The 12,069-nt window shown below is 32.1% G+C and overlaps 1 protein-coding gene and 1 non-coding gene across 3 annotated transcripts in view; both read left to right on the forward strand.

The window, feature by feature from the left end:
* Sdc (Syndecan) overlaps positions 1 to 12,069 on the forward strand; it is a 217,468-nt gene that overhangs the window by 147,703 nt on the left and 57,696 nt on the right. The gene's annotated exons all lie outside the window — the stretch shown is intronic.
* Positions 1,784 to 1,856, forward strand: TRNAV-AAC (transfer RNA valine (anticodon AAC)). Its single transcript has one exon. It is a non-coding gene; the product is annotated as a tRNA-Val (tRNA).

Genomic DNA, 12,069 nt, shown 5'->3' on the forward strand with positions numbered 1-12,069 from the left:
TTTGATTTGCCATGATTAAAACACTGTTTTTTTTTTGTTTTCGTATGCGCTTGTGGCCAGTTTCAGCTAGATTTTCAAAGTTCCATCACTTTGGTTACATATTTATTTAAATTTTATTGCACAAAATACAATTAGTAAAAGTACAAAAGGTGAGCTTAATGCCAAAAGCATTATCTAACAATCAACCATTTATTCATACAGATAATGCTATGTATAATATAATAATAATACAAAACTTTGATACATAGGTATATAAATACACGATACACTTAACACTGACAAGTAAAACCTTCGAACCTAAAATCGCACTATGCCCGCTTTTTTCGCAGTTATATCGCACTGCCATTTTTTCAATAATAACTAAAATTAACAAAATAATTTGAAATAGGTACATCAAACTTCATATAATAATATAGGGGAAATTCCCAAAAAAATGTTAAGATATTGATGCCTAGATTAACATGACACGACAATCAATCATACTCTCAAAAAAATCTAAAACGATTTTGATGATCAGGAAAAAACAATCCATACGGAATGCTGGTCTCGAGGCCGCATTCTCCTTGCGGTAAGTGACGACGACAACATCGACCCGTTCGCAAGATTTACAATCTTGCTGAATGCAAATGAATTCGTGAAGTGCTACACGTACCAGGGCCACGACACGCTGACAGACGCTTTTTATGCTCATCGCCGTTGAAATAGGGTGTGATTTTATGACTATATTTTTTTTTTTTTACGATAAAATATGCACAAATTTTTGCACGTCTACTTGCAAACTGAACACGTGAAACTATTCTGACGTATCTTTCTCCTCGACCTCGATGGCGTAAGGGTAAAGTGCTTGCTTCTGAACCGAGAGGTCCCGGGTTCGATCCCCGGCCGGGTCATGATGGAAAATTATCTTTTTCTGATTGGCCTGGGTCTTGGATGTTTATCTATGCATTTGTTATAAAATATAGTATTGTTGAGTTAGTATAACACAAGTCTCGAACTTACTTTGAGGCTAGATTAATCTGTGTGATTTGTCCTAATATATTTATTTCTGTACTGTGTTCCATAAAATAACAGTTCTGACTTCTGAATTATTTAATTTTTACCACAAGGTTTCAACGTCAACACACATTCAGTAAATCATTGACATAAAAGCTTGTATGCTATTTCCAACAAATAATCCTTTTTGCTCTCTTCGGAGGTATAACATAATACGCTGGACTATATATAAACGTGGTAGTGAAAAAACTAAGCTATAAATAGTGAAAACTAACCAAAACGATCGCCAATCGAAGTATTTCGAATTTTTATCCAAAATATATTATCTCAAATAATAATTTAGCTGCCCTCTCTCTCATCTGATTAAACACCGTCGCATCGGCGTCCACATTCCGCATTCTTAATTATTTTCTCCACTTTACACGGTCTTCAGTATCCTTAGTAATCAGTCCATTGGCACAATTTCACTGCAACCGTACGTAACTACAAACAAATTACCTACCAACATAGCGACTGAAACTATTATAGATAAGATAGATCATTTGTGACGGCATGTATTTATTTAACATTAAAAACTAATCCCACTACCACACACAGCTTAAATTTTGTACATTTGTAATCTATATAATTATAAATCCCTAAAGAGGCTGCTATAAAAGGGGATTATCCTACAATCATTAATCTTTATGGCAGGCTAATGCTCTGATTAGTTTCGCAATAAATACATCAATTAGGATTAGCGACGTACCGCGGAATAAAATAGATACAGTTTTTTAACAAATTCGTCAGTGTTTCCGTGGTGTAGCGGTTATCACATCTGCCTAACACGCAGAAGGCCCCCGGTTCGATCCCGGGCGGAAACATTTTTTTTTTTACTTATACTATGAAAATGTTTCCGTTATATATATGTTATATACTATATAGTTTTGAATACTCTTGTTTTCAATCTAAAATGCTACGTTTCTTTGCCACTAAATATATCTAGCTTTCCGTTTTGTTGTAGCCAACAATATATCACATAATTATTCTGATGTGTTAACACGTCTTTATATGTCAGGGGTAGGCAATGTTTTCGGTTATCCATGACACGGTGAGTAACATTAATGAGAAAGTAAAGTACAATATTGTAGCACAAATCTTTTGACTAATTCACTCAGCAGTGGCATACAGTTTCAATGACTGACAGACCATGTGAAACCTAAACTACTGAACGTATAAATTAATACTAAACGACTTCCCGATTCTCTTTCGAGAACGTAAAAGAACGATATTTATACACGCGGAATATAGAAGTCGCGAGCGGAAGCCAGTAATCGATAAAAACCTTTCAACCCAATTCAAGCACAACATAATTCACGCATAAAGCCCGAACTATCAATTACTTGCACGCTAATTAGTTTAACGTAGTACATACAACCAACCTACGGGGTGGACATTGGAATGTCAGTTTTAGTTTGTATTTAAAATTATAATAAGTTATCTGCGTTTTGAGGCTTTGATACCGTGGGAATTTCCGGAATAAAAAGTACTATTTGTGTTATTCCAGGTTATATTCTACACGTGCACCAAATTTCGTAACAATCCGTCCAGTAAACTTTGCTTGAAAGGGTAATAAAATACATACATCCTCACAAACACACACACATACATCCTCACAAACATTCGCATTAACAATATTAGTAGGAGGAATTCAGAGATTGATATTCCAGAGTTTTGCTGGCAATATTTGTATATAAATGTTATCTATATTTCACTGATCTACATCCAATATGTCGTTTAGTCTACAAATATAATAGTAATAAATGTTGTACGCCTAAATTCTGAAAACAATTCGGTAAAATCAGACACATGTTTGAATTTTACATTTACACGGATAAATATGGAAATCTGGGGACTAACCTTATACTCAGAATCTCATTAGCCAAAACAATAATGATACAGCAATTTGTGTACACGTCCAGTATAACATTGCAGTACGGCGAGGCGGGCTTTACAGTAAACACAATATATTTTGTATCGGCACGATAATGAGTATAGCCTATAGCCTACAAATATACTGTAGCCATAGCTAGCCTGATGCTAGCGATAATCCCTATTTATTGCCACATAAAATGGGTCGATCTAAATTGCTTTGTATACAATATTAATTTACTCTGCAATCATGCATATTGATTAAATTAAATATGTTTATGGTAAGTTGCACTGTCAAATTTTAGTTTAGACAAAATGGCGTAAGTACTTTTCGTTTTTCTACGTACGTTAAAGTTGACGGTGTAACCCACCCATAGTGTCCCTATGGCTTGTGGCTCCGCCCTAGATAAGGTCCACTCCATATATCATACCGTAGATGATGTACAAAGTAACTAAGTTACACGTAGCCTTGGATATCACCTAGCTGAATTACTAGTATAACACGCTATTTATTATTTATTTAATGATAATCCTAATTAATCGTAACTAACTGTGAAAGTAAGTTTATTTATTTTTTACCTTTTCACGCTCTGAGTAGATACTCATCCAATCTACCTGAAATGTCGCATATATTTAGAGTTACTTAAGAGTACAGAAGGACATAGGTTACAATTCATCCAAAAAAACACCGAGTGAAATTCTGTGGCAAAAGTTAGTTCAAAATATGTTTTAAACTTCTTAACTGTGTATCTACTTATGTGAGAAGGTAGATGGGTTGAGGAACTTCTCCAGAGCGATTAAATGAGCGCGTGTCAAACCGGATCATTCGCGGAAAACAATTAAGAAATTTAATGAAGAAAATGTAAATGGAAATCCAATTCATTATAATTCCATCGTGTGTTCGCTATTACTAATGAAAATACTTTATTTCAAGCAAGTTCGGCTAGACGCTGCTAAGAATGGTGTGCTTAACTTAAATTAAATTTTCCAACTGCATATTATTCGAAATTTCACTGAATATTTTCTAATGCCATGTTTTAGTTCAGCGGTCTTTGGAAATGAAGCTTGGAGTCACTGTAATTGTAGAATATTTAGTTTTTCAAATCTTTTAGCGAAGGTTGTTCCGTTGCAACATTGCAACTATGTAAAGGTAAATAATTATTTTTATCTCAATTTTACTAAAGGCATAAACTTCATTCACGGTGCGGATGGAAATAATCATTGTACTATCCTTTCTAACAAACTTTATGTCTGTAAAGATTTATTTATGTAGCTGTTAGTCTTTCTGTTTCAAACTGAAAGCATCGTCTATTCAGGAATGTGATCCATCATCACAAAAGAAACATTTTATTGTTTCCAGCTTGTCACTATCAAAGCTCCCATTTCGAAATCCTGTGACCATCGTGTATCTTGTGTGTAACAATGACCCAAATCCCACACAGATCCGAAACTAAAAATCTCCACCAAAACCCAGACCAACAACAGGAACATTAATCCTGACACAGTTCAAAAAAAAAATATCAAAAGCCGGTAACAAATAGCGAAACCATAGATAATAACTCTGCAGTCACTTTTGTCAATTTACAATTTGGCCCGATTTTATCCATAGTTCGACGCGGCCCGAATGCAAAGATACAAGTGGAACTGGATTTGATTACTACTGAAGACATTTTCGTAAGTTTTCATCAAAAGGAAAAATTATGTATACAACACTTGTTAAAAAGTAATAATTAACCGACACAATAAACATATTGATCGATATTTACTCTAGTAAGTTGTGACCCTTTGAATTGATTAAATATTGCGGTAAAATATTAGCGCATATGGAAATAGGGTTTATGATTAAATTGTACCAAAAATATAAGTATAGGCCATAAGAATTAAATTGACATTACTAATATCTGGATAAGGATGGCCCAAGACAGATATGGTTGGCGTAGATGGAAGGAGGCCTATGCCCATCAGTGGGTCACAGAGGGCTGCAGATGATGATGAGATATTCAATTCGGGAAAATCAGGGGTTGGTCCGAATTGAATATCAGAAATGATCAGAAATTGCAGGCCACGATGTAAAAGCGACCTTTTTCCCGAAGCGGGCTACAGCATGAATATGCAATGAACGTAACAGTGCATTTGGACAAAGATCCCGCTGCATAAAGCCAGTTGGTGGCTGCCTATGCTTATCTCAGTTCAGCGAATGAAAAAAATTTGTGCTTCCGTTTATTTGAATCTGTTATTATTCTTTCTTTTAATGAAATGATTGAATTCGTTTAGTTGACCATGAGAAGGGCTTTAAATATAATCTTTATCTTTACATATTATAAAACAAAGTCGCCTGCCGCGTCTGTCTGTTCGCGATAAACTCAAAAACTACTGCACGGATTTCCATGCGGTTTTCACCAATAAGTAGAGTGATTCGAAATTCCAATTATGCAAGTTTGGGAGAGCTGGAAGAGAAATTTATTAGTAGTATACTTTGCTCTGGAACAATAAAGTTTATTAATATTTATATATACCTACGTGTTATCTAAAATTACATACACAGGTCGCAAAGAGGTCGAAACCTTCAATCCGATCCCGAAAGGGGATTAATTAAAATGAATATTTTCGCAAAACATTCGGAACGTTAGGCAGCATCGATCTGCCCGAACAATTTAATTAAAATTTATTTCGCTACGTAATCCTTTTACCCCGTTTATATCGAGTTCTTTAAAAACCTTCAGGAATTTCAAATCAACAGGTATATAGTAGAATATATCTATTTCCACACACATTTGGTTGATAATATGTTTGCAATATTCTTCTTAGCAAACGACATCAATGTTCGGAGTTTACACAATTTTGCCGAATATAGTTTCTTTACCAATGGAAACCCTTCACAAAGAAGGGTTTCCATTGCTAAAGAAACTTCGAAAGCCACGTTTACTTCGCTCTCTTTTATTAGGCTAGACTGTGACCTGGACTGGGCGTAAAACTTACGTCCAGCGTAAAACTGTGTTACGAACCTTTTTTGTAAACCTTTTTCATTCAAGAAACAGAAACTGCCATATCGTACCTATCTTTCACTATTTCGTAAGAATGATTTTATTATGTATAAAAAATACTCGTTTTGAATAAACCTACTCTTAAGTAAAATCTACTGACAGTATGTTAAAAAAAGTCATTATACAAATTTTTGGATAACACTGATTCCAACACCGTAATGGAAACTAATAGCAGACACTGATTATAGTTAATTGATCGGTACCATTGGAATTAATCTCGCAATTAATCGCATGTTACTGACAAACACATCGATTATAACGTCCACTAATATGTGATCGAGTATTGTTAGGATTGTATCAATTGCATATGTAGCTGAATTGCATCAAGATATGCATAGGTAAAGAACATTTGTTTGAGTGGATCATTGCAATATATATATATATTCTCTTTCCAAAAAAAACTATATCAAAATCGGTTCAGCCGTTTAGCTGCTACGATGGCATGGACAAACATACACAGAAAATATTGAACTTAATTTTCTCCTGTAGTCGGGGGTTACAAATCAACTCTAAATGTTATATTCTACAAAAGTATATCAACACTACACGTATTCTATTCAACGATACTTTTGAATGAACTTTTTGAATAGTCGCCCCTCAGGTCGCATCCAATCCGCTTCAGTTCGTTAGGGACGTGCATCCAGAATGTTAACTTTTTCATTCGTTCAGTCGCTCAATTGATGAATCATTCTCTGAAAGGAATTTGAAATGAGAAACACTCACTGCGATTTTGCTGCTAGCTTTTTTATCCTGGCAACACAGTCTGGCAATAATTTAGTCTGTGAACCGTTGACTTCTAATGACTCGATTTAAAAGAAATAAGTTTTTGTTCTTGATTCGGGAATACGTGGTACAATCAATCTAGGGTCCGATCCACATGTGGATCAAGTCGGTGGATCTAAGTGGAAAGAAAACAAAAATATACTTTTTGACAAGCCCAGGAATTTAGAAGTCAGTGATATACGCTTGAAAGTGTTTGCTTTTTTGCCTTTGCATTGGTTTTTGTTAGTTTCTCTAGTTTTAAAAATTTTCGTTGCGTGCATTTTGTTATAATTGCTGTCGCTGAATCATATGATATTTACGTTACAATATTATTATATAAATTACTGACTTGTGTTGTCTTTTTGTTTACTTTTTTTCTTCTATTTTCAAATATGATTTTTTAAGGTCTCTATCGATAACCAAGGAATGAACTAATCGGCAAGCATCTCCCATCAGAAAATCAAATCAGTGATTTTAGATAGGCTATGTTGTTGATGAAAAAAAGTTTGTTTTTTCTTGTTAAATATTGTTCACTAAAAATCTGATGTACAAAATATTTACAAGTAGTTCATTTACAAAATATTTATTAAAAAGGAAGAAAGTAAAATAATTTTCTGTGGCATACATATCATGCACACAGCTGTCACCCAAGTTTTATATGGCAACCCTAACCTAATATGATAAAAGTTTTACGACCGACACATATTCAATAATGCCGCGTAGAATAAAATTATAATACAGCATATGAAAAACATAATGTAGGGATTTCTGAAGTTACTACAATGTATCTTTAGAAAAGGTTTAATAGTGTAATCTATTCTCATGTTAGTAACAGATTTTTTTATAATACAAGAAACAGCAACAAGTTTTCTTTCTTGATTTAATAAAAATAACATTGTAGGTATTTTTTATTACCTACTAAACATTTTGAACTGAAAGCTTTTTAATCCGTATATCCCGCAGATAATATTAAAATCATAATTTTAACAATAATTTAATTATTTTAACAATTAATTTAAGTCAATTATTTTAACATAATACGAAATAACAATTCATTAAACACATGCCCTGAATACTTGTCACCGACAGAGATTCTATAATTAACACTCCAAATCAACCGACCTAAATTCGCCCTTATTACCGCGGCATAGAGGTTCATGTGGGTTAACTTCACGTGCAGTTGCCTGTACGTCCTTAATTTTATAATGCAATAGTTACAGGATTTAATTAAACCTTTTGTTCCGTTATGAAATCCCAATTGGGAGCTTCGCGGATGTTTCTAATTATAATTATAACTTAATTTTATTTGCCTTAGCAATAAGAAAGAAAGAAAGAAAGAAAGAAAGAAAGAAAGAAAGAAAGAAAGAAAGAAAGAAAGAAAGAAAGAAAGAAAGAAAGAAAGAAAGAAAGAAAGAAAGAAAGAAAGAAAGAAAGAAAGAAAGAAAGAAAGAAAGAAAGAAAGAAAGAAAGAAAGAAAGAAAGAAAGAAAGAAAGAAAGAAAGAAAGAAAGAAAGAAAGAAAACATTTATTTGCCAAAAACATGAGTACAAATAGTCAAAATGAATTAGACCTACACGTTTTACCGAATATAGGTATGCAAATATAATTAAATAAAGAGGAGCATGCTATCCACTACAAATCCAAAACAAACTATAATGAACTATAATGTACTATACTAGCCCTAAATTCTATCCGAGTCTATCATTAAAGAAATCATTTAAAGTATAATAACATTTATCAGTTAATAAAGACTTGAGGTGCTTTTTAAATAGATTTAAATTTAAGCTTTTATATTGATTTGGAATTTTGTTGTAAATTTTCGGTGCCATACATACTATGCTATTACCGAGTAAAGCAGTTTTTGATGGGTGCATGCATAATCGATAGATATCTCGATGATTCCTCAATACAACATCAGCTAGACGAGGGAATAAATGAGCATTGGTTTTCACAAATGTTGCTACCTCAAGTATGTAAAGTGACGGAAGTGTAAGAATTTTGTGTTCTTTAAAAAACGGCTGACAACTATCAGTGCTTTGGAGTCTAAACATTGCGCGAATACAGCGTTTTTGCATTTTAAAAGCTATATCCTTATCCGTCGAATTGCCCCAAAAAATTATTCCATATCTAAGTATTGATTCCACTAAACCATGATAAGCTGTAAGAAGCGCTTTTATGTTTAATTCATTTGAGAGTTTAAATAGTACAAACGCCGAACTACTAAGTCTTTTACTAAGACCATCTATATGGGGTTTCCAGTTTAATTTAGAATCTATAGTTAGCCCTAGAAATTTTGTTGAATCAACTTCTTTCAACACATGGCCTTGATATTCTATTTTATAATTTTCCGTATCAAGCGGTCTTTGACTAAAATGCATTATATTGGTTTTGTCAAGATTTATCTTTAAATTATTATTATCAAGCCATTCAATTATGCATGTTAAAGTTGCATTAATATCTAATTGATAAATATTTACATCATTACATTTTATTGTTACCGTGCTATCGTCCGCAAATAAAGTCATATTATGTTTGGTAGTGTTTGGAAGATCGTTAATATATATTATGAAAAGAAGGGGCCCAAGCACACTACCTTGTGGAACACCATATAATACAGAACGTTCAGTTGATAAGTAATGTTGTTCCGATTGTGTTTTAGGATTGAATTTTGAAATTTCTGTTAACTGTTTACGATTAGATAAATATGATTTTATTAAATTTAACACATTACCCCTAATTCCGTACGCTTCTAACTTGTGTAATAGTATGTCATGTTGAACATAGTCAAAAGCTTGTGTCATATCACAATATATAGAGCATATGGGTTTTCTGATGTTAACTTCAGTTAATACAATTTTCAAAAAATCATAGATGGCCATATTTATATTTTTATTACGACGAAACCCCTTTTGTTCATTACACAAAATTTTTTTATCTTCAAAATAGACGTTTAATTGGTTGGAAAAATGTTTTTCATAAACCTTTGAAAATATAGAATTTAAAGCTATAGGTCGATAATATTGCATTAGTTCTTTGTTATTTTTTTTTAATAAAGGTTTAATTATGGTAGTTTTTAAGTCTTGAGGGAAAACACCAGCTTCTATACTAAGGTTTATTAAGTGACTAACATGATGACATATATGTTCATTTACAGCTTTGAGTATTTTGGTTGAAACACCATCATACCCAACACTATCCGTATTTTTAAGTTCTTTTATAATTTTATAAACTTCCTCTGGTGAGCATGGTGCCATAAACATTGAATGTTGTCTATGGGTAATAGCAGATATGGTATTGGCTCGACTTCTTTTTTCTGGTTTGATTTTGTCAATGAAATAATTATTAAATGAATTAGCTATTTCCTCTGGATTTGTTATATAGTGATTATCAACTTTAATTCGACTTATTGTTTCTTTTGGTATGTTTAGTCTAGCTTGATTTATAATTTGCCATGTGGTTTTTGATTTGTTCTCGGACGTCATTATCTTATAATTATTTTGACTTAATTTTGTCAATTTAATAATTTTTTTAAACTGTTTCGTGTATCTTTTGTAATTTATTTTATTATTAAGAGTAGGCTTTGTTCTAAACTTCCACAAAAGACTTCTTTTCTTTTTACTACAATTTCTTAATCCTTTGGAAATCCAAGATTGTTTTCTATAGACATTGACTATAATCCGTTTTTTAGGAAAACATAAATCATAAAATAATATAAAAACTTCTGCAAAACTGTGATACGCAATATTGGGGTCCACCGTATTATATATTTCCGAAAAACTTAAGCGTTTTATGCAGTCTATAAATTTATTAATATTTTCGACACTGTAATCTCGCACTGTTCTACGCCAAAACTTAAATCTTACAGTTTTTATAATAGGCAATTTAATAAGCTGAGCTGTGTGATCTGACAGACCGAAATCTAACACTTCCGTTATACAATTCTTTTTGAAATTATGAGCAAAATTATCAATACATGTCTGGCTTACTGGTCTAGTGACTTGTTTCAATGCTAATTTTAAATCATAACTATTTAATATACATTCAAATTCATTTTTTTCCTTAGTATTTTTCAGATTATCAATATTAAAGTCACCAGCAATTATTAATTGTTTTTGACTACATTTCGATATACCGTTTAAGACTTGTTCCAACTTTTGGAAAAAATCATATATATTTTTATAATCTGGCACCCTATATACACAAAGAATATTAAGTTTATAATCAATTAACTCAACCGCACAACACTCGAATGTACTAGGAACACAATATTTTTTAACATTTATTTCTCTCCACTTATGCTCTTTCTTCACTAAAATACACGCTCCTCCTCGTTTGGAATTATTTCTACCGTAACAAGCAGCTAAATTATAATTATGTAAGTTTAGGAAGGTCTCGTATCCAGTCTCCATGAAATGTTCAGTTATGCAAATGATGTCTACGTCTATTTTCTTATCAATGAGTTCTTGTAAAATAATGCAAAGCTCATCAGATTTATTTAATAACCCTGCAATGTTTTGATGTAAAATGTACAAAGCCTTAGTCTCGAAAAAATGAAGAATCCTCTTCTGGAGTATTATTTTCTAGTTGATTATTATTGTAATCTATATCTTTAATAAGATTTTTAATATCATTAAATATTATGCGCATTCCATTATTAGTTACAATTCCTGTTCGTAACAGGAATGTTGAATAATCGTAACCTATATTTTTATTTGAATCTAATATATAAGCATATCCATGACTATGTACATCCAGATATAATAGGTTATTAAAATTTTCAACTCTCCAATTAAACATATTATTTATTTGACTATATTTGTATGTGGGAAGACAAATAATGATGTTGGTATGTGTCAATTGTTGTAACATATCTCGAATGTAATATATGATATTAAAATAATTTTTAGTACTTTTAAAATCTTCATCTCCGATCATAATAATACAGTAGTCATTCTTATTAAAATGTGTCAATTTCGATTTGATGTCTTTTAGTAATAATTTAGTGTTGCCATTTGTAGTAAGGTAATGACATATGTTATATGTTTTTAAGGTTTCTCTAGCAATTGAAAATATTTTATTCTGTTTGTTGCTGCTTAATATACATATTTTGTTTCTATTTTCCATTTTTTTTATTTTCGTGTTACTACTTTTGGAGCTTGTTTCACATTGATTTTTTGAGGATTCTGTTAATTCTATGTCACTTGAAATTTTTTGTGACTCTAATTCATCTGAAACTGTTTGAGTTTTATTTTTACGTTTTTTGTTTTTCTTTTTCGGCGATGTTTTACGCAAAGTAACAGGACTACTAGCATTGCTATTATTGGCATCACATAAATTTTGTAACTCTTTGTTAGCACGT

Source organism: Plodia interpunctella, chromosome 2, assembly GCF_027563975.2.
Source record: "Plodia interpunctella isolate USDA-ARS_2022_Savannah chromosome 2, ilPloInte3.2, whole genome shotgun sequence".
In the NCBI taxonomy this organism is placed as follows: domain Eukaryota; kingdom Metazoa; phylum Arthropoda; class Insecta; order Lepidoptera; family Pyralidae; genus Plodia; species Plodia interpunctella.